Genomic DNA, 23555 nt, shown 5'->3' with positions numbered 1-23555 from the left:
AAGGCAAGGCAAGGCAAGGCAAGGCAAGGCAAGGCAAGGCAAGGCAAGGCAAGGCAAGGCAAGGATTCTACTTTCTAATAAGCTCAATTTACTGTAGTTTCTTGCTTTTCTTAAGGTTCTTCTTAAATCTCAAGGCTTTGCAGTAACAGCATTTGGGGACTTGCTTGCCCACAATTTACCTCTTATGACACCAGGTACTTCAAATTGAAAGGAAGGTGTGAAGGCATGTTGGTGGATCTTTTCTCTTCATCAATGGCTGTGGGATGAGTGATGGAAGATCAACCAGAATAACTCTGCTGACTTTGGCACGATCCTGAGTTAAAGCTTCAGATGCAGGGGATAATTTTGCAAATCTTGTTTCCTATGAGGAGATTGATCTTCGAGTCCTCTTTGAACTCTTGAATGGAACAGAATGGAAAGGAAGGGAAAGGAAAGGAACAAAAAAAAAAAAAAAAAAAAAAAAAAACAACCAACCAACCAACTAAACAAACAAACAAACAAACAAACAAACAAAAACAGAACTTCCTTTCCGTGTCGATTGCCTTTTGCTTCATCTTATTTTTATTGTATTGTATTGTATTGTATTGTATTTCATTTTATTTTATTTTTTTTTCTCCCAAGGACAACCCATTTATAGACAACTTCTGTGGGACAGCTGGAGAAAAAAGCAGTACACTTTCAGGCTCTGGTGTTCTTTTTTCAAAGATATTTAAGGGTAATTTTTTTTTTTTTTCTCTTTATGGATTCCCCTGTAGGGTCTGATTCCTTGTGTTAGGCAAGAAGAGATCCAACTGGAGAGGATAGCCTGGTCCCCTAGTCAAATCCACCTGGACCCAGAATTAATATTTCTTCCTTCAAGTACATTTATGTACTTACATCAGTTTTTTCTCACATTTTTGAACTTTTATGTGCAGTTCCTGCTCAACTCCTGAAGATGGCAAACATGACCCATTACAACTGTTATACACACATTAAAGTGCATTTGTCCATAACATTGTATGTGCATGGTATTTTTTTATATATATTTTTTTTATTTTTCCCAATGTTTTTAAAATCCCCAGTTCATTTAATTGCATGCAGAAGACTAATTCCCCTGAGGATCTAAGGATGTCTACATTTTTATTATTATTACTATTATTATTTAGGTTGGATTATGTTGACACTGCAGATTCCTGATAGATACAACTCCGGATCTTTCTGCTGAGGTGGCAGGGTTGGAGGGCTTGATTATTTGCCGTTCACCTGCCTGGCATCATGCTGAAAAAGTTGTGGCAGGATGCGATACTAAGCATAGTGCCACCAATCACACTGAGGGGCTGGATCACAGTGGTAGGCATTAGCTGGAAGTTTGAGGACATGAAAGTCAGTAGGTGAAATGATGCTTGGGAAATCTGGATAGAGATACCAAGCATCTCCAATGACAAAAAGCACCAATTTCCTGGTCTGCAGCACCGTTTGACTAGGTGGTTTAAAGAAGATGCAGCAAAGCCTGCCAGATGGCACGGAAAATGTATTAAGACTTCAAGCACAGGCTGCCTTATTCATGGGGATGTCTTTTAAGTGCAGAAGAAAAAAAAAAAAAAGAAGAAAAAAAGACAGAACCAGCAAGAAGGAAACTTCAGGTCAAGTTCTATGTACTCATCAGAGTGCCTGGATTAATTGCAGCCATTGAAAGAGGCAAATCATCAGGGGATATTGCAGAGTCCAACCTTCAAGCTTGGAGGTGTGATGCCTTCTCAGCATCCAGGACTGGTGAGATAAGCTCAGGCCTCACCTCTAAAAAGGGCCAAAAAAAACCCTGTTGAAGGTTTCAGAGTATTCTCAAGTGACTCTGTGGAGTTTGCAGGGGAATCTTACTGACTTTTCCAATTCTTGAAGGTGTTTGGTGTGGGTGCTGTGAATCAGCTGGTGATAGCTGCATATCATGGTCTGTCCTTGGAGCTTGATGTGTAGCTGAGACTGAGGATGTGGAAAAAAAGAGGCTGGCGTTTCCTTGTCCTGAGCATTCTTGTGATGACCATAAACCTGCTCAGGATGTGGGGAAGTCTCTTCTAAAATAGGATATGTCATATTGGATTTTAACACCAAATCTTAGGCATCAAAGGGAGAGTTTCTAATGGCTGTACAACGACATTTCAGGGAAATCAAGCAGCCTGTCCCAAGTCAGAATGGATGGAGAACAAACGACACCCAGTCACTAGATGGCAGCAAGGCAAGTCGCATTACAGACTTGTCCATAAGGAGGGAACCATGGATCCTAAATGAGACGTGATCGGATATACAAGAAAGCAGATGGATAGACAAGGGGAGAGAAAGATTTAAAACAAGTAGATCTATAGATGTCCACAGAGAGGGATGGACAGATAGCATGGGGGAGACGGTCCTGTGCCCTGTGTGCGTTATTACGGGCAGTGTCATTTTGGGACTTTGCTCTGCTTGGGACAATAGGTGGCAGTATGACCCCTGTGTTGGCCCGAGGTATTTCTCACCAAGCTCCCAGCTGTTTTCCACCTTCCCATGCACATGAGCTGGGGTGGGGAGGCATGCTGTGCTCCAGCAGCAGGAAACGTGATTCCTGCTGCTCCCAGACTGCCTTTAGCATCCTGCAGAGATGTAGCTCCAGCGCCAGGTGCTTACCGCTTCTTTAGGTCATGGTCTAGGAAATTCTACAAGGATTTACATCTAGGTTTCTGTTCAAGGAAGCTTCAGAGAATGTGGAGGCAACAGTAGGTTGCCTGAATCCAGCAAAGAGGCTGAAGCAGTCATTAAGAGCAGAGCATTGAACAAAGACAGAAAGGTCTTGAGGTCCCCGCCACTGGGCTGCTGATGGACATTTTCCATGTGTCTCAGCTTCTTTGTGCCTCTTCTTTCTCTAATGGCACATAGGGCTGATGACACCTGTTTCACAAGGGAAGTGTTTTGAGATCTCTAAATGCCATAGGTACAATGAGTACTTGTGGGTGCCAACAAACACAGTGATCGTTACAAGGCTTTGACAAGCAAGGAGCCGGCTTGACCTTGACTGTTTCTACAAGGGACCAGGCACCAGCTGCTCCCATTTGGGATTTCAGATTTCAGCGATTTGCCCGACCCGCCTTGGAGGAACCGTTCACCTTCACATCACATGCGCTCTTGCTGACAACCATGAAATCAATGCGTTGCTCCAAACTAATCCCATCATCGTGCTAATTTTGTCTGCCGAGCAAACTGTAGATGGACAAAATTTCCCGGGGCTGTAGGGGTTGCAGATCCCCATACGGTGGTGCTGTTGCCGCGTTGCTGGTGCACAGAGCCCTCGGTGTGTGGGAGCAACCCAGACTGTTAAAAATCTCAGCAACTTCAGAGCATCAAAAATGCATTTGACATTTTTTTGTTGTTATTTTGCTAATTGCTAAGCTCTTTTGGTTGTAAAAGACTCGGAATGTGGGATCCCTGCCAGCCTCTGCTGGCGATGCCTCGTGCATCCCCGAGTTGTTTGCAGGAAAATGGAGTGCATTTTCCCAAGCCTACGCTTTGGAGTTGGGGCAAAGTGTGGGGAGAGAAGCTCATGCTGGGATCACAAAGCAGCTCTATGCTTGCTCTGTCCTCACAAAACACTTCCATACCCCCTCACATGCCAGGCATTGAGGCTTCTTTTGGACAGGTATATCAAAAAGTAACTTGTAATACAAGCAGAAAACATGATTTTCCTGAGACCATACAACAAAGAAGCATCAGACCTGAGCCAGAACACTCAAGCAGAGGTGCTTCCTAGACTGGCACCTCCTCCTTCCATTAATAAATAAATAAATAAATAAATAAATAAATAAATAAAATTATTTGATTGCTCTGAGCCCATATATAATTTCTATGGGCAAGAGCCCAAGGTTTCTAGTCTGGTGGCTTCAGGTAGTAAAGTGTAGACCTGATGGCTGGACTCACCAAGTTCTCTTTGTCCCCCTGTCCTTATTTTGGAGCCAGAATTTGGGTAGTGGTCTCTCAGAGAGTGGTAGTTACCCACTTTAACACAGCCTGGGGAAGAGACTTTGGCACCAGAGCTCACTTCATGGTGTTAAATACAGGGAAAGTATTTTCTCGATGGAATATGTTTGTCAGGACTGTTTTGTGACTTTGTTGACCAAAAAAAAAAAAAAAAAAAAAAAAAAAAGAATTTGTTGACAAAATGCTTTCTGTGTTGGAAAATACCAGTTTGTTGACAAAGAAATGTTCTGCAGAAATAATAAAGCTATTTTAAGTTCAGGATGGATTTTACAATCAAACCCAAGCAGAGAGCCCAAGATCAATCTGGCATAGCCGATCTCCACCAGTCACAGCATGCAATTAAGGTGAGGGAGTTACAGGACCAGTCCTTTTAAATCATGTTTCCTTTTGCTTGAGAAGATGCTCTGCCCACAGATACTGGAATTCAGATTGTATTTGTCTTTGTCCCTCTTCTTATAACAGTTCTGCTTTGTGTTAACAAATTATAAACTAATTGGGCCAGAGAGATGCTGTGTCTTGAAACAATTTGATTTTGATGAATTGGCAAATTCTGACAAAAACTGTTTCATTAAAAAAGCTTTTTTCTTGGCTGCTTTATCAAATGCTCCAATGCTTAGGAAAGCAGAAGAGAAGCTGTCTAAACCAGGAGAGATAATGGGAATTCTGATTAATATCTGTCATTTCCTCCATTTTGACTGTTTAGCTGAAAATAAAAGATTTGAAAGATCAATGCACAGTTTCTCAGAGTCATTATGAAAAGAGAGGTATGGGTTGTTTTATTTATTTATTTATTTATTTTTGCTAAATATGGTGTATGCAAATGGCTCAAAAAAAGTTTTCTTTTTCTTTTTATTATTATTATTGTTATTATTTCCTCTGCCTGTATATCCTATTTTAAGTACTGGATAGGAGGCCCTTTGTCATGCAGTATCAGGCAAATGAAATTGTTTCTAACTCCAAGCATTACTCTCTTGTCATGACAGCATGCAAGCTAAAGTGATCAATATAGATTTTTTTTTTTTTTTTTAATGTATAATTGCTTCAGAGTTTCCTTACTGGTGTCTACATCCTCAAGGTTTTCTTTGGTGTATCTTCGGATTACCAGCTTTTATCTGCCTGAATCATCCCGTGATTCAGTGATGCTCTGGGTTTCTTCTCTCATCAGCCACTAATGATGACATTGGGGATGCAATTAGGGTCTGTATCTGGCCATGCCACCCAGAATGCTCTCTACACTCAGGGGAGATGTGGTCAGAAGAGCTTGGTCTGTTGTTTAACTTATCCTAAAGATGACATTTGAATTTGGTCAGACAAATTGTGTCTCCAGCTCCTTTGGCTTTGTTGGTTAAATCTCTACAGACTATAGTGGGATCTTGGATACTTGGCTAAAAGACAGAGCACTGCATTGCAGACAGTTATGTTTTGTGAAATGTTCACCAATAAATGCATAGATAAAAGTTAAAAAGAAAAGAAAAAGAAAAAAGAAAAAAAAAAGTTCAAATAGCATGACTCAAAACTGATCCTGGTAGTTACATTTTTGGTTTTGTCACTGGCCTGAAATCATCCTTCATACATCCCCAGGCAGGAGTCAGAAATCCCTTCTCCTGCTTGACCTTTACAAATTTCACATCCTGCTTCACTGTAACCTTTTCAGACATGCCACGGACCCCAATCATAGATTTTTGCAATCGATACCGTAGCTCTGCAGCGAGCACATGCCTTAACAACTACGTTCTCGGTTTCTTCAGCAAAAACAGGGATGCCAAAGGATGGAGACAGAAATGTGACTGGGATTAAAACGGGGATCTGATGAGACCAAAATGGAGGGGACAGACTTACAGAATGCAGCTTGAGCACAAGGGTGCATTTGTCATGAATCAAGTTTCCTGATGAGCAGCATAACTAGTGAAACTTAGTTTCCCATGCACATGTTCCCCCTGTTCCCTAAGCTCCAAGCTCCCTGCTTAGGTATTGTCACATGCCCTTCAGCTCCCTCCCATGCCTACTTTCTCTTCATCTGGGCAAAAGGCATGAAAATTCAGGGTATGGACGTGATGCTGGGCCCATCTAATCTTTGTGCTGAATTACTGCTGTTTCTAAAAGCGGTTGAGGAGCTGAGGTTCTTTGGTGGGATTACTCATTTGGGTTTCTCCTCTATTTGACCATTTTTCACAAACCTAAGAGCATGTCTAGACCTTTGAGATCTTTCTCCTCATCAAATTTATTTGAACCTGGGTTGCTGCTAGCCAGCCAGATGTGTGGGTGGATAGATGGATGGATAGAGGGGTGGAGAAGCAATGCAATTACATAAGCCGTATTTCCATAGGAGACCAGGTTAAGATTTATGGGACGACAGTAAGAGCATCCATAAATGGGAAATATATATATATATATATATATTTTTTTTTAAAAAAGGAGGGAATTTAAAGAAAAAATACAAAGGAAAAGTCAGGGATGTTACAAAATAACTGCTGACCAGGGAACAGATAAAGGGTTAATAGGGAAATGGATGAGTGTTATTCCTCCCTTGTGGTCTACAAACCCTGGGTAGAAGAAAAAGGAAAGAGACTTTAGGAGTCTGGGGACAGTTTGCTTCTCCCATTTGATGGTTCACATTGGATGGACCTTGGCTAATTCTTCTTCGCTGAACAAAGCAAGGTCGTACGCTCTCAGGGGTATTGCAGCCCGGCTTGAATTAATTTTCTATTAATTACTGGAGTGATTTTAGCATGAATAAGCAATGGCTATTTTTGGCAGCAGGACTGATTAGGCATCAGGGGGAACTACCCTGGGAACTGGTGGGGCACCTGCTGCTTTGGAAGGGGAGAACAGACATCCCCGTTCAGAGCAAAGCATCCATCTGGCTCTGGCTCAGGTACTGCCTCTGACATTGGTCCTCAGTGGATACACAGGGAAAGATTATGAGACAAAAAGACAGAAAAAATCCTGCTTTCTCTCTCCACAACCCCCAGCTTTACCTGCCTGTGGCTTTGTGGCTACACAAACAGGTGGTGCCATCCACACTTTCCTGCTTCTTTGTGAAATATTTGTTTCTATGAATTTCTCCCAGCTATTTCTCAGCCATTTATGTTCTTTGGTACTAAGATATTCTCTGCAAAACTTTCACTTATCCTCAGACTCACACCTGCTCTTTCCCAGAGTAAAAAAAAAATATCTGTTCCTTTTCTCTTTCCTTCCTGCCCGTGTTTTCCAGATCTCTTTTGCTTCTCTCTGGAGCAGCTCCAGCGGGTACATCTTCTTGCAGAGGTCACAAGCTCAAGGCTGGAAGCCTTTTGGAAGAGAGATTTTTGCCAAAAGTGAAGTAGTGCTCTCAGCTCAGCGCCGGTGGGAACGGCGTACATTCTGCAGGAGCTGAGACACCATGGTCTGGTGTTTTCTTCTGGCCATTCATTTCGGAAGCCATGGCAACCTTTTTAAAACTTCCTGAGAGAAAGTGACAAACAGCTGCTTTGAAATACAATGCTGACACCTCTCTAAGTAAATTAAATATTCCTGGGTTTTATTTATTTATTTATTTATTTATTTATTTATTTATTTATTTATTTATTTATTTATTTTCTTGCCTATTCAGTATTATTATTTTTGCCTCTGAGACCAATTGACAAGAAATGGCCGTGCAAACATTACAAAACCTTTTACCATGCAAGCGGGAGGACTATAAGAAAGCTGGCTGTTGGAAATAGTTCCTGGCCCATGCTTACTTCCAGCTGTACAAGAATTGTTTGGGACAGTTGTAGGCATTTCACTGTATTTATTGGACTAGGCGTTATGTGACCGTTGACTAAAAAGACTTAAATACAAAGAATAAATATTAAGTTATTTGCAAATTATGCTGAGAGGGATGTAGCAGGGCATAGAAATTTTGCAAAGTTATCTAAGTTAAGGTTTTTAGCCTAAGGTAATTGAAAAAGAGACATCAAGGAAAGAAGAATCAAAAGAAATAGGCACAGGTGAGAAGTACACAAAGAACCTGTTTTCCGTCTGAACAGCCAGAATCAGCCACAGTACCAGATCGGGCTGGGTGAGACAGAGCTTGCCTGGAAATAAGGTTATAAATTAAACATATGAACTTATCAAATTTGTAATAATGCAGATTTGTGTTAGAGATTGCAGAGGGTGGACTGTGCCCTGAAGGTGTTCCAGTTCCCAGTGTGGGGACACAGACTCCTTCTACTTCAACACCAACAGATTTAGCCCCAAATATCTGACCCCTGCAAGTATTTCTTAACAGCATAAAACCTACAGAAGGTTTAGCAGGAATAGGTTATTCTTTTTGTTTTGCTTATAAAATCGTGCTACTTGCAGCTTAGGGCTATCTGTAATATTCCTCCATACAGCATTGTTTTACCTTATTTTGACTGCTTTGCAATTAATGTTTCATGTAAGAATCTTATCTTTCAAAATCAATGTTCAGTTTTGTGTAATTTTTTTTTATTATTTTTTTTTTTCTTGAATAAGAAAAAACCATTACTGGACTTGTGCTGAAACCTTTCTAAGTTCAGGACAGCTGACAGCGTTCAAACCGATTTACTAGCATAGAAATAGCCAGTGTTCACCACAGGGAGGTTGTTTTTACAGTGAGCTGAGGCTTTTTGGCCGCGAAAGCATTAATTATAGTCCACAAATTTGGGATGACTCCTGCTTTTCTGCTGACCCCGGCTGCAGTAGCAGCAGCCAGGTTGTTTGTCCAGCTTCGCTTTGTGGGTGATCTGGGAAGCAGGTGTTGCATTTGAGTCAGTGCTCAACATCTACTAAATAGTGTTTTTTGTTTGTATGTTTGTTTGGTTTTGTTTGTTTGGTTTTTTTTTTTTGTTTTGTTTTTTCTTTTCCTTCCTTTCCTTTTTTATTTTTATTTTTAAATCAATCAAACAAACAAACAAACAAACACACTATTCTTCAAAATACATCCAGTGGGAAGGAAAAAACACACAGATAGTCTCCAGGTTAAATGAATCCACACAGTTCTTGAGAGAAACCCATTAAAAAAAAAAAAAAAAAAAAAAAAAAAAGAATGGCAATAATTGTTCATCTGCCTAACAGGTCTCCATTGGCAGAATAATTGGGCATACCCGGAATATAATCATCAACGCTCACTCCGAACTCTGCCTTGCAACCAGGGTTCACAAGGTGAAATGTGTACAGTGATTGCTTTGCCTTTCATGCTGAAATGCAGCCGCCTTGAGGGTGAAGCAGAAGGTGGAGCTGGGCTCTTGCCAGTGGTGCCCAGTGCCAGGACTGGAGGCACTGGGCACAAACTGGAGCACAGGAGGGTCCCTCTGAACACCAGGCAGCACTTCTGTGCTGTGCTGGTGCTGGAGACCTGGCACAGGCTGCCCAGGAAGGTGCTGGGGGCTCCTCCTTGGAGGTCTTCAAAAAAAACATCTGGACATGGTCTTGTGCAAGCAGCTCTGGGTGTCTCTGCTTGAGCAGGGGTTGGACCAGATGGACCCAGAACTGCCTTCCAACCCCAGCCACTCTGGGATTCAATGATTTTGTGAAATGGAAGGGCTGCTTAACAGCGGACAGCAAGTCTGCTTGGAAATTCAAGACAGATGTATTCGTATCTGTGATGATCATTATGAGATTTAGGGTTCAAAGAGATGTTCTGGTGACCTGGAGCTTGGCCAAGGCACACCACGGACCCTTTCTGCTATTTCTGCCCATGGGGAGCCCCATTTGCTCTGTATCTCAGCTGCAGCTGGCATCTCTGATAAAGCAGCCCCCAGCACTGCTCTGAAATGATGTCTCAAAGGTGATTTCCCAATTACCCAGGGACCGTGTTTGGCAAAACAAGCAAACAAGCATGCACTGAACCTTAAATATACAAGATAAGTCCCATTTGGCTTGGCTGGTTAGGTGACTTAGTGTCTTACTCAATAAACACCCTCAAACAAAGGGTAGTGACACCCTCCACACCCTTTTATTTAAACAGCCTTTTGTTGCTGTTATTTATTCCCCCTAGCACAGGAATTTCTTTCTTTCCTTGGTCATATTGCTCTATCATAATATGCTTATTGCTCTGTGTAAAAAGAGCTGAGGCACCAAGCTGGATTGAAAGCTACTTGCTTTTACATATGTTCATGTGAATTTCTGTTTTAGTACCTACTCTTGCCTTTTTTTTTTTTTTCCCCATCTTTTTTTTAACTACTCTGTTTTTGAGCAAGTTGTCTGGTAATTACACTGTCTTTGATAAACGTTTCTATTAACCACGACTTGTAAATACCTTGCCTACTCTAACTGCGTGCAATTTATCATAAAGGCTTGGGAAGCCTTTGCTTTGTCTCTTCTGTGTAGAAGAAAGGCAAATAAAGAGGTAAACTCACAGTTTTATTTTAAGTAAGCTATTAGGAATGGGGCTTACCTTCGTAGGTGGTTTTTTATTTATTTATTATTTAAAAAATTTTTATAACGATGACAGCTTAGACTTCCTTTAGCAGGGTTATATATTTTGCTTCCTAGCTTTATATAATGTTTTATATATTGGGTTCTGGCAGTATGCATTGTACCCAGTTTTTATGAATTTCTTTGATCCCTATTCCATTTATCCACATCAGCTTTATTAAACACCACCATGGTGTGCATAAGTGTAGACCCCTGCAGACCTGATGGACATGACCCTTCACACAAACTCGACTTAGGAGACTCTCAGCTCAGTCTCCATCTCCAGCAGATTCTCCCAGTGCAAAAGGCAGGAAGCAAGTTGAGGGAAATTCTTGCTAAAAAGGGGGAAAAGAAGTGTTTCTCATTGCCTTTGGCATTCAGGTGATGAACACGTTATGGCTCTTTGGGCTAGTGAGCATGTACCAGCGGTGCTTTCCTGTCCCTACTGCTACATCCTACTCACTTGTGTTTCACAGAAATGCAGACTGGTTAAGGTTGGCAGGAGCCTTTGAAGGTCACCTGGACAAGCCCCTGCTCCAGCAGGGCCACCTACAGCAGGGTGCCCAATATGATGCCCAGATGGGTTTGAAGATCCCCAAGAAGGAACACCCAGCACCTCTCTGAGCAGCCTGTGCCAGGGCTCCAGCACCCATCCAGCACAGAAATGCTGCCTGATGTTCAGAGGGAACCTCTTGTGTTCCAGGTTGTGCCCAGCGTCTCTTGTCCTGGCACTGGGCAACACTGTGAAAAGCTTGGCTACTCCCTTTTGGCACTCTCCCTTCAGTTATTAAGGAAAAAGATGAGCAGCCCCAGCAATCTCAGCTTCTTCTCACCAAAAAGAAGCCCCAGTCCCTTCATCATCTTTGTGGACATTTTCACTGGACTCTCCCCAGTATGCCCAGGTCTCTCTCATACTGGGAAGCCCAGAACTGGACTCAGCACTCCAGCTGTGGCCTTACCACGGCTAGGTAGACGGGAATGGTGCTTGCTGACCTCTTCCAGTGTGCTCCTGCCATGGAGAGATGCACACTGACATAACCTTTCCAGTCAGAAAATCACTCTCAAGAAGCACACTGAAATGTAGGAAATAATTTTAAGTGTTTGAGATATACACGGGCATCCAAAGCATTCCCCTCAGGTCCAGCTGTGGTGGGTAGAGTGCTAGAGAGGCATTTGCCTTCTTCAGGCACCTCAGCATGGGGAGTATTGAAGAACTGACTAATATCAGGAGCCAAACAGCTTTTAATAGGTACATTATTATCAACTTTGGATTTGTGAAGTGCAGCCACTGGCTTATAATAGTAACAATCCCCTTAGCCCTGCTTCACAGCTCCACAAAGACAACTCTTCTGACTGCTGAGGTCTCCACATTTTTGAGAAGGATTTGTAACTTGTGGCACTTGAAGGCCCTTGAGCTCACATCTGCTGAGAACGCAACCTTTATGAAGTATCTCAGATAGGGTAATTGCTAATGAAGACATTCAGTGCCAGTAGGCACCTCTGTAGATGTTACTTTATCTTTCCTGGATGGTCCCATTTAAGTGAAAGATGCTGCTTCTTTATTTGAATGAACTCCTGATTAAAGCTGTTTGAAAGCACTCATAAATTCAAAAATACCCATTCTTCAGCTGGATGCTGCCTCAGACGTTTTCCCTCAAGATCTTTCTGTCCTACCCAAGAGCTCATAAGATAACCTTGTGGAGGGATGGGAAGTAGGGGATGTTTGAGGGTTTAGCTCTCCTTGGAAAACCCTTCTATCCCTGTTCCTCACCAGCCACTCATGTTTCTACTTTTTGGTATTTTCAGCCATGGCTCTTCATGGGTACATCTATGGATGTAATTGCTGCTGCTGGCAAAGGGGATGGCATTTCTGTGCTTCTGACCAGCAAGTTTCTCAAGTCAAGCTCAGTGAAATGGGCAATTTCTGTGTCTGGAAGACAGCAAAGAGGAGGAGATTTCTAAAGACGTCTTGGCAGACAACCTACAAGGATTTTAACCACCTGTCTTGTAAGACTCCAAGTCTCTTCCACCACTGCTAATCTGTAAGGAGTTCTTTATGGGACGGCGGTTTTCTTCTCCAATAGGTTACATATTTCCCAACTAGGGTCTTATAGGGTTGGTTTTGCTGCTTCTTTCCCTAGTTATTTCTCCTGTCTGCCAACTCATCCTGGCTTTCAAAACCCAACTCACTGGCAGAAACTACAAATCCATGTCAAATTTGCCAAAATATTTGGAAGAAAGTAACAAAATAAACACAAAACGGTTTGTACAATTTCTACGGTAGAATAAATGTTTGTGAATGTCTCTGCAAAGGGGATTTTTTTATTTCTGCTTTTCACCTGAGGGAAACCTTTTGCTTGCCATTTTCTAGCAGATGTTCCTTGTGTCCCTGAGTTTCAGAACATTTGAAACACTTATCTACCAAACTCCCATTGGTAGAAAAGTCTTAAAATCTGACCTGAGACTTCCTGTGTAGGATGGGGAAATGCAGGTAAAATACGGAATTGTTGAAGTTCATAAACTAGTAGTACCTAACTGAAGTTTGTTGAAGATCATAAAGCAGTAGTACTTAACTCCAAGGCTGCAATCATCAAAATCGCTGCTCAGTTTAAACCTAACCAAGAGATGACTTAAAGCTGTTCAAAGGCAATTGAGACGTAGTACAATGAAGAAAGAAATTAACTATTCCCACCTAAGTCCTGCCTGATACAGAAAACCACCCAAATTTCCCACAGGATCCAGGAAGGCTTCACAATGAGCTTGGGAAATGCCTTGAGCATCTTCTTGGAGAACCTGATGATCTTTTTGAGTAATGGATTGTACAAAGACAAATTTCTACATCCTTCACTGCCTGATAAGGCTAATATCCATCTTTTGCTGATGAAAAAGTTGCAATTTAGCTGCAAGTATTCCTCCTCGAGGTGTTCCTTTCCCTTAAAAAATGTGGTTGTGTAGTTCCTACGTACCTCAACCAAGAAGGATGGTGTTACACAACCTTCCCCTGAGTCAAACCATGTTTCTTTACTCCTGCTTCTCACCTGAGAAGCTGGCTTTTGCCTTCTTTGATTACCAACTTTTGCTTTTTCTTCAGTTTATTTCTGTCTGTTTTTGACAATGCTGTTACTGCTGCTTTGTCTAGCAGGCAGGTTTTGGGGCAGGACATATCTGATTCCTGCTTCTATTAACATGCATGACTTCAGGAAAGTTGGTTGAAAGAGTGAAAGCCCAGGGTCAGGGCATTATGTGCTTCACCAGGATCCTTTGGGGATTTTACTGAAAGCATTGCCTGCTGCTGTAAAGATATAGAGGAGAGGCAGTGTCTAGGCTCTCTGTAGAGACTTTCGCCCAGAGCACGTGCCAGATGACTTGTGTTGAAAGCAGTGTTGCTTTTCTTTCAGCCCTCATGTGGCTTTTATGGCAGCAGCTGGGAGCATGTGTCCTACCTAAATCATAGCCATGAGCTATAAACCTCGTGACAAAACTGGGGGCTCTTCAAAGACAGTCGCCAGCACTGTATTTTGCAGGCAGCAGGTATTAATTAAAGGTGGAGTGATGAAAGTGCTCTTTGCCAGACTGCTTTCACAGTGGAGGGAATGAACAGGGTTGTCTGCATGTCTGTCTGTACATGGAAAACAGGTATGGAGAGCAATAAAGGCAGTGGTATTATTAGGGCTGAAGGAAGTAAGAGTGGTGGGATTTTTCTTCTGAATCACTCTACCTTGAGCTGTGTCAGAAGGATAGCAAGGAGAAATGGAGCTGTGATGTTGGGAAAGTCCAGTTGGATAGCACCTAGTTTAACCATCCAAGACCCAGAGAGAGTGGGATTGATAATTATATATAGAGAGATTTAATCTCAATGAGAGTTTACTTTCCATTGTCTTCTTATTTTTAGCATTTAATGAATGAAAAGAGTAAAAACAGCACACACATCCCCTGCAACAGCCACTGCCTTTTAAACAAATGTGTGGGTCTTTGGAAATCTCATTATCATCCCTGGTGCATGTAGCAGAGCTGGTGGGTCTGGAAAATCAGCTCATATTTGGTTCTGGTTCATTGAAGAGCACAGAGCCAAGGGATGTTAAGCATGTGGATGAGGGTGTCAGGGAAGGGTGAGGAAGTCCAGCAGAGCGCTGCCCACCCCATGTGTGCAGTGCCAAGACCATTGCTTGTGCAACCCAAATCAGCATCTGTCAGCAAGGGTCAGACCTGCAGAGAAATCCTGTCCAGAGAAAGCCCCTTGTAGAGTTTTCTCTGGCACTGCTTTCACAGGCTGATGTTTGAGGAATTGATAGGTCTGACTCTTGCAGGAAAGGTGCTTTGCAGTGGCTGACAGCACTCTCACAAACAGAATTTGTTTTTCCTCGAAGCCTCCTGGGGGACTGATGAGCTCATCACATGCATTGCTGCAGACTAAGAGTGGTTGCTCCCATAACATGGGAGCCCTCTTGCCCTTCAGCAGGGCAGAGAAGTGTTTAAAACGCACATTTCAGCTTGCACTGCCTTTGATTTTTTCCTATCCTAGATCCTGAAGTCAGCAGGAGCAGCTTGGATCTCACCAGGCGGCAGGTCCAAGGAAATAAAAGTGGCAGGAACTGAGCAGGAGCACAACCAGCTCCCCATCAGACCTTGAGCAAGGGCTCAGGGAGTTAACTGGCAGAGGTCAGAGTTTCCTAACAAAGACATGAACATTTTTTACCTATGGCTCAACTTGCCTTTGGCCTAGTGACAGCAGCAGAAAGCAGTCAGCAGCTTTGCACTAAATGTCCACCTGCTCAATTTCTTTCTGTACTCACTTAACATCCGTCTTCTTCCTTTGCATTGCAGTTATTGTGACTCTGGTGCAATGTATGTTATACACTTATAGAGGTTGGGCAGGAAGCTCACAAATTGTTGGTGGGGAGTAATGCTGTCAGATACCAGCTCGCACTGCTGAGAGTGCATGTCTCAGCTGCACGGAGTGGATCCCAGGGCTGACTGGAGAATCACCCCTCTTGCTTTGCCAGCATGCTTCTTTTCGTAGGTTGGGTGAGCATAACTTGTCTCGGAGAGTCTCTGGGGTAAATCCAGGCAATTCACTTGTTTGAAAGTGTTCCCCTATGAGTCTTCCAGCTGAGCTGCTCCTGCCAAAGCCCCTGAAAATGAAGACACTCAATAAAGGTGTTAAGAAAGCACAAAGGCGTGACAACAGCAAGATCTTAAAACAGGAAATCTTGTAAATCAGTCAGGTGGATTATTCTTCCTTATTTTTGCTTTGGCTTTTGCTTTCTTTTGTTCATTGCTCTAAGAATTGTCAGGTAGAAAACACAGGTATCAGCCTGATCGATACCTGCTCCACAGCTGAGCAAAACCTACTGGATATGTAGCATCTCTGGATAAGATATTCCTGGATTTCCCAATTATGCCAAGTGGATGGACTGGCTTGAGTTGTAGTAGCTCAGCTTTGTTTGGTCTTCTGGCCACTGAATCATGTATATAAAGGGGTGGGGGACCACATTTGCTTCATCCTAACCCACCGAAGATTGGGAGAACAAACAAGAAAGGTGAAAAAGGGGCCAGTGGGGATGTATATGTACTGATAATTCTGCAATACCCGTGGCACAGACAGGTGATAGAGATCAGAACGAGGAGGATTGAGAAGCGGCAATTATTGAATGTGGTCTTGGACCTCCTCTCATTCTTTGTGATCTCAGATACTTAAATGCTCTGTCTGCCAAATTTTTCAATAGTTATTGATTATAGGTCAGCTGCACAGGGCCATGTAATCATAGCTAGTCTTATTTAGAATTCCTCAATGGTTTATCCCAAAGCATTTTGGTGAGGAGGTGAGGCTCACAGGGGAAGGGAATATTGTTTCTGACAGATGCAGCTGGAGAACACTGTTGAGCTCTCAGGCACAGAAGCCCTTCATCAGGTCTGAAACAGAAGCAGCAGGCTTGAACATAAGAACAGCTGAGAGCAAAATTACTCAGAGTTATCTTCCTGGTGTTAATTGGTGAGATAATTTGAAAGGAAAGGCATCTTGTACTTGCAGAGCAAGCAGGTGTGTTGGTAGGGCCAGTAAGTGATAAGGTCATTACCCTGCAGGATAGAGGGACAGAAAAGAAGCAAATCTAGTGTTATTATTCTCCATTATGTACTCTGGGAAATTGAGAAATAGGTAACAAAAATGCCTAAGGTCATCCCACTGGTAGTAACAAAGCTGAGAATAAAACTGAGAGTCTTGAAGCTGAGTCCATGGACCCTGCTTTGTTCTGATGCTTCTATAGTGGGAACAATTTCTTAGTTCATGCTAATATATTTGTGCTGTACCTTTCTTACTTGGTGTATGATAAAATAGTACTGCAAGACCTGCTCCAAAGAATGGGAGGGCAGCTCCAACCATGCTAACTGGTCCACTTGAGATAACAACTTCTCCCTCTGATATCCATGTAGAAGATAAAATGTAGGGACATACTGGTTCCAGTTCCAGTTTTATCTCGGTTGGCATTAGCTCAGGTATCTGCCTCGCTGCATGGTTGAAATGTGCCTTTTCATCCTTTCCAAACTTTTATCCACATGATGGTTCAATGAAGAAATTAGTCTTGGTAGTCCAGGCTTATCTTCCTTATCTTCAATGCTCTTTCATGTATATCATCAACCACTAGACACATATCTGGCCCTGCTTGGAGCAGGTGGTTGGGCTAAATGCCCTCCTGAGGTCCTTTCAAGCATAAACCATGGTGTGATATTATGATCCAATGGTCCTTAGCTGCTGCTTGAATCCGAGCCTTACAGTTTTGCTGTGTGTTCAGCAGGAGAGTAAACGAGCAGGACAGAAGTGGGTTGTATTCTAGTTTTTGCACTCGGTATTTTCAGGGGAAGAGACTCGTGATTTCGTTCTGGAGTCAATTTCAACCATCTTGTTGACTGTGATCCAGGGCTGAATCAAGGAGGATCTCCGTGCTGACCCGCTGAGAGTCAGTGCTGTTACTCAGAGGAGAAGACAAGGAGCTCATAGTGAGAGAGAAAGAACTTCCTTCTTGTCCTCTGCTCACGGAGCTTAGGGTGAAGATGCGGGTATGCTCACCGGGGACTTTGCTTTGCAGTTTTCCTTTCATACTGTTCTTCGTAACCTTCCACCACAAGTCAGTCCCAATTTAGCTTTAACAGAGAAATCGGCTGCCAGTTGAGGAATTAATTGCACTGGAGACCTTCAACAACCTCTGCATTAATGAACCAAAATTCAGATATTCATGACTTAATGAAAAACACAGCAGAAAGGCTGGCTGTGGGTTTCAGGCAATTCTGTATTGAAAGGAGGAAGCATTTGCTTCTGGTTAGGACATTAACACAGGGAGGATAGAGCAGAGTGGCTTGTCACCATCTGTCAGTGCAACCTGGAGCACAGCCAGGAGAGTCAGGCAGTTAATTAGAAATAAGAGCTGCTTCCTTTCACAGACATATATATGTGTTTATATATAGGCATGTGTGTATATTGCCATTAGTAGAAGTATCTCCTTCCTTTCTAATTAGATGAGTCAGCCAAAATTCTGTTGGACGATATTAGCTCTGGAGAACTCGCTCAGCCACATCAATCTGCCTTTGCTTTTCATTTGTCCTCACGAGCTCCAGGACAAACCAAAGGAAACAAAGCTTTACAGGAAAAAGATGATATAACAACCAGATAGCTTATACTTTTTGAATGGGCTTGAAGAGGATGTCATTAGACTGAGGGAGGAAAGCCATCGTTTGTGTTACAGGGGTTATTCTACTTGCTGGCATCAACAGCTGATGAGCTTCTCCTGATGTGTTAAATAAACTGACTCCAAATGTTCCTTGCTAGCAGATTTCATCTCCTTCTCCTAGATTTCCACAGTGTCCATCCAGCCACCTGAAGTAGCCACTCCTGGAAGGAATGGAGCTCCTTCTCAGGCCATCAGGAACCAGCTGATGAATTCAGAAAGGCTGTGAAACTTAAAATAACCAAGTATCTAGCAGGACTGGCCATGCTTTGCAGGCCTGGGGCAAGCTTTCGGTTGTCCTATGAACAAAACATGCTGTGCCCATAAACAGTGGGTCCTGATAGAAAGACTTGTGTGGATTTTGTGTCAAGGGCTTACAGGGTTGCTATTTCTACCTCTCTATCCAGCTTTTGGCGACAGAATAAATGTGCATCTGCCCAGAAATTGCTTCATTTTTTTTTGGTTTGGCATCACTAGCTAAAATCTAAGCTAAAAATCTAGCTAGTAGATTTTCTTTCAAGGTGTGAGGAGGCCCACATGTTCTTTAAGCTCTTGAGATTTGCCAGAACCTGTCAGCTTCATTTCTGCTTTCTTCTGAATATGTCACCACAGGGAACTTTCACCCGGGTCCTCTGGGGGCTGGGTACCCCACTCCAGCCATGGAGCTAGCTGCTTTAATTTCCTAGATCATATTTTTCATTTTCATCTAGGTTGAAAAAGACTCCAAGACCATCAAGTTTAACTGTGTCCTCTATCTGTATCCTGCACAGTGGCATCTGTACTTCATTCTAACTTTCCTGACTCCTCTTGATGGCTTCAGCTCCCAAGAAATCTTTGCTAGAGGGGACACTTCTAATCCAAGCTTCATTTGCTGAACAACTGGGGAAGATTTTCCCTCCCATGGCACACGTATTTGTTTCACTTTGTTCCTCTTACTTGACATTCAAACTTTGACATGAAAGGAAAATAAAAAAGAAGAAGGAAGCACCAGGAGGAATTCATCTGAGTATATGTGTGCCTTCTGTGAAGGCCTCTCTGTGGACTTAGCAGTGAAATTTAGGAAAGTTTTCTTATTCTAAAGCAAATGTCTTTGTCCAGTTCGAAGGCTGACAAAGCTGATGCTGCTGTGCAGGTTTTTGCTGATGGTAATGGGCACTTTGACACCAACTGAGATGGAGAGACATCTGCACACCATCATGCAGATACAGCTGAGAGGTGCTGTCCCTCATGTTCCATGAGGACTCCAACATCTGCTGTAGAGGGACAGGGTTTCCCATGGATCCAGTATTGAACCAGACAGTCTCTGGTAAGAGTCTCAGCTGTCCTTGAGAATCTCCGGTTGCACCAGATGCCAGAAAATGGTCTTGTTAGCAAAAAGATCTTTGGTTTCTTCATCCAAACCCAGTTCTGCTTAGTCATAGGAGGATCTCTGAAAGGAGAGAAGGCAGCAGTGATCCTCAGAAGACTTTTTTTTTATTGTTCCAAATGGCTTCATCTCTTCCTTCTCACTGTCAGCCAAACCTTGAAGAGTAAATCATTTCTCTCTCACCCTGCACTTAATCATATCTTTATATCCCTAGGGCTGTGATCTTCCTCCCACCTCCACATTGTTGTTTTGCTCTTTCACTGTGTTGCAATGACTGCTTTTCGGCACTGAGAACTTCCAGTGCACCTCTCCCAACAGGTTTCCAGATGTACTTTTGTCAGGAAAACTCTTTTGCTTTTTTGGTAAATGACTCTTAGAAGAAATGTGACATGAAGAAGTGATTACACTGGGAGGAAAAAATGTCTCTAGGTAGATCTGGTTTGCAGGGACTGTCTGCAAGGCTCCTTGTGGGCAGTGAAGTCTAAAGGGTCTGTTTTTCTAGAAAACAGACAGATTAACATTCAAATGAAGCAAGTCCCCATCCCTTTGCTCCTAGCAGACATCAGTATGTGTGCATAGATAAGAGATGAGCTAAGGTTCACAGCTCACTTGTGGAATGACTCATCCCTTTAATTACATCCCTTTAATTACAAATTAGCCTCCTTGACCTTTTCTTCATGCTTTCTCCTGAGTGCCACAGCACAGTCTGATCTCTGTTGCCAAGAGCAGAAGTAAGCAATGGCTTTTGGTGAAAAAGCTGTTTGAGCTGTGGCACACAGTCATCTCCATTAATCCCATGAGTTATGCCAAAGGAGCCCCTTTTCTTGAAAAGGTCTTCGTGATTTAGGGAGGGCTGGAAAATGCAAAGCCCAAGTCACCTGCAAGAGAAAAAGTTCAGCAAATGAAGATACTGAGGTCTGAGCATAAAAACTCTAAAGACTGGGAAGAGAGCTGGCATTCCTGGACTGATTCACTGTTGTGCTAGATCTCTTTGGTATTCACTGAAACTCCATTGAAAGCAGTGATGCTACTTCTTGGCAAGACTATTTGTGGAATCCAATAAGGAGACCTCCAGAAGAGGATGGGTAAAGTGTTTCTAAAACTGGCAGTTCCTTGGAAGTAATTAATAGGGGAAATGGAGATTACTTGTGAATTTCTTTTACATTGAACCATCAAAGCCTTCAGGAACAGAACTTCCTAAAAAGGAGAAAACACTCTTTGAAGCCACTTGCCTTTATTCATCAGTGAATTTTTGAAATTTTCTACCCTGCTAGAATGTTTGGAATAACACCAGATTCGCCCACTCTGTGCTGACATTTAACTCATCCCATTATATGTATTACGCCACCACTCCAGCTTTATCTAGGATATAATGTAAGGAACATATACACAGATTTAGAAAAATATAGATCCCTATATGCTTATTTATAACAGTACATGTATTTATAATTATCTTCATTGTGAAGAAAGTTAAGCACACAGTAGAACAACAATGGCTTCTTCAGTGGTATAAAAATGCCAAGAAAAGCTCTTCCTCCTCAGTGGAAAATGTACATTTCCTTAATTGGTCAGGGAAAGCTCTATTCTTTTTTTAATAAGGGGAAAAAAAAGTTATATATATATATATTTTTTCCCCTAAGAATTGATTCCAGAACAAAGCTACTTTTTCTCTCATTGAGAAAAACACACTTGAGATGTGGACTTTTCCGTAGTGAAATGAATTGAATGACACACACTGGCCCAGGGAAACATTAATGCTAGTTAAGCTTTTTGATTTGATTCCTGACTTTGAAAACAAAATTATTTTTGAAATTTCCTTAGAAAACCAAAAGCATCACATATTTTCAGAGTTCAAATGGCTCATCTGTATCACTTGCATGGGTGTAGTGTCCCTGCAAAGGCTGAGTGATGCATTCATTCCTCAGATGCTCTTTCAGCATCCAAGCTCTGGTGTCCAAGCTGCAGGGCTGAAGGAAAATAAGGCTGGGGGTCTTTGCTGTCTTGTTTTTGTCAACATGATTATCTCTGAGCTGATGGTGGCGATGGGCTGCCTTCAGCCTCATAGGGTGGGAGCTGTGTGGAGCAACACCTGGGAACAGACAGAGTAAGGAGAGGTCACAAGGAGTCAACAAGAGAATAAACAGGCCTTTTGGGAAGGATTTTCTTTAGCAGGAAAAGTGAAGGGTGCAGAACAGTGAGAAGCTGGGGTGAGAGACAAAGAGTCCACCTGGGGAGTATGGCCAAAATGTTAAATGGGAGAAGGTTTCAGAGGCTCACACCAGATCACCTCCCACTGCAGGCTGTCTGTGGTGGTTTCACGCAGCTGGGCAGCTGAACTCCGCCACATCTACTCTCTCACTCCCCATCCTCAGATGGAAAGGGGGAGAAAATACCATGAAAAGGGCTTAAGGGTTGAGATAAGGACAAGGAGATCACTTAACAATTCTCGTCACGGGCCAAGCAGACTCAGAATAGGGAGATTAATAAAATTTATTTCCTATTACTAACAAGCTAGAGCAGTGAGAAAAAAACAAACAAAAAAACAAACTAAAAACACCTTCCCCCCAAGCACCTTATTCCACCTCCTCCCCCGGGGCAGTGCAGGGGAATGGGGAATGGGGGCTGCGGTCAGGCCCTGATGCTCTGCCTCTGCCTCCCCATCACGGTGGGGGCTGCCCACAGGCAGCAGCTCTTCAAGAACTGCTCCCACACGGCTCTGTCCCACGAGGTCCATCCCCCAGGAGCAAACTGCTCCAGCACGGGTCCCCCACGGGCGGCAGCTCCCCCCAGGCCCCCTGCTCCTGCGTGGGCTCCTCTCCACGGGCTGCAGCTCCGGCCCGGGGCCTGCTCCTGCGGGGGCTCTCCATGGGCCGCAGCCTCCTCCAGGCCACATCCCCCTGCTCCACCGGGGGCTCCTCCACGGGCTGCAGCGTGGAGATCTGCTCCATGTGGGACCCATGGGCTGCAGGGGGACAGCCTGCTCCACCAGGGGCCTCTCCACAGGCCGCAGGGGAACTGCTGCTGCGTGCCTGGAGCACCTCCTGCCCTCCTGCTGCACTGGCCTTGGGGGCTGCAGGGCTGCTTCTCTCACATTTCCTCACTCCCTTGTCCCAGCTTCTGCTGCCCAGCAATCTTTACAGTTTTTATTTTTCCCTTCCTTAACTCTGCTCTCACAGAGGCACAAACAGCATCGCTTATTGGCTTGGCTCTGGCCATCAGTGGCCCCTTTGGCTCTTACTGAACATGAGGCAGCTTCTGGGTTCTTCTCACACAGGCCACCCCTGCAGCCCCCAGCTACCAAAACCTTTTCGTGTAAGCCCAATACACTGCCCCATGATGAGAGCTGAGTGAGGTGAATGAATTCCTCTGGGCTTTCTTTCCCTTCTGTGAATCGTCCTGTTGTGCTTATTGCACATATCCTCACCACCAGGGTGAATGAGAGACCGAGATGTGGCTGGCTTTGCAAGAGGAACCATTCCACACCAAGTGACAACCAGATGGGAAATAGCGCGGTTTTTACCAGGAAGCAAGTGGGAAATTCCAGCTTACATAAGAGGCCCTTTGCCACCCTCTGGAGAACTCCTCATGACCTATTTTCCTCAGGATTTTCACTGGAACTATTCAAAGTACTTCATACATGTCTTTATTGCAGGTTGAAAAGAAAAGAACAGGAACCTTGCTTTCTTCCTTACTGCACATTGCATAAAGCTTTAATAGCAAGTAATAGCTTACACGGGTTTGATTTTATTACACTTAAATGGGTAATTCTCATGTCTCCAACTGTGCCCAGGAGGACTGAATAGAACAGAAGTGACTGTGCTGCAGTGCAAATGGGTCTTTGAATTCCTCTTAGATTCCCATGGCCTGGATTGTATTTAATAAGTCATGCACAGTAAATACAACCAAGAGACGTGAGGAGATTCATTAATACTTGCAAGACACTCAGGTGCCACCTTCGTGAATGCCAGAGGAGAACGTTAAAGAGAGGATATGGGAAAAAATGTCCTGCTTATGTCCCTGACCCTCCTCGTGCTCATTAGTGAGGAATGTTCCCTACCACTAGAGATCTAGAGACGTAGCTAATG

The 23555-nt window shown here is 43.3% G+C and overlaps 1 long non-coding RNA gene across 1 annotated transcript in view; it reads left to right on the top strand.

The window, feature by feature from the left end:
- Nucleotides 1-16134, top strand: part of LOC118162807 — a 20403-nt gene extending 4269 nt beyond the window's left edge. Inside the window, exons 3-4 of the long non-coding RNA XR_004748642.1 lie at nt 5242-5252; nt 16123-16134. This is a non-coding gene — a long non-coding RNA (uncharacterized LOC118162807). The remainder of the gene's footprint in view (nt 1-5241; nt 5253-16122) is intronic.
- The last annotated feature ends 7421 nt before the right edge of the window (nt 16135-23555 follow it).

The sequence above is a fragment of the Oxyura jamaicensis genome, chromosome 2, assembly GCF_011077185.1.
Source record: "Oxyura jamaicensis isolate SHBP4307 breed ruddy duck chromosome 2, BPBGC_Ojam_1.0, whole genome shotgun sequence".
Lineage (NCBI taxonomy): Eukaryota > Metazoa > Chordata > Aves > Anseriformes > Anatidae > Oxyura > Oxyura jamaicensis.
The sequence above is the reverse complement of the archived record's forward strand: the minus strand, read 5'-3'. Positions and strand labels throughout refer to the sequence as shown.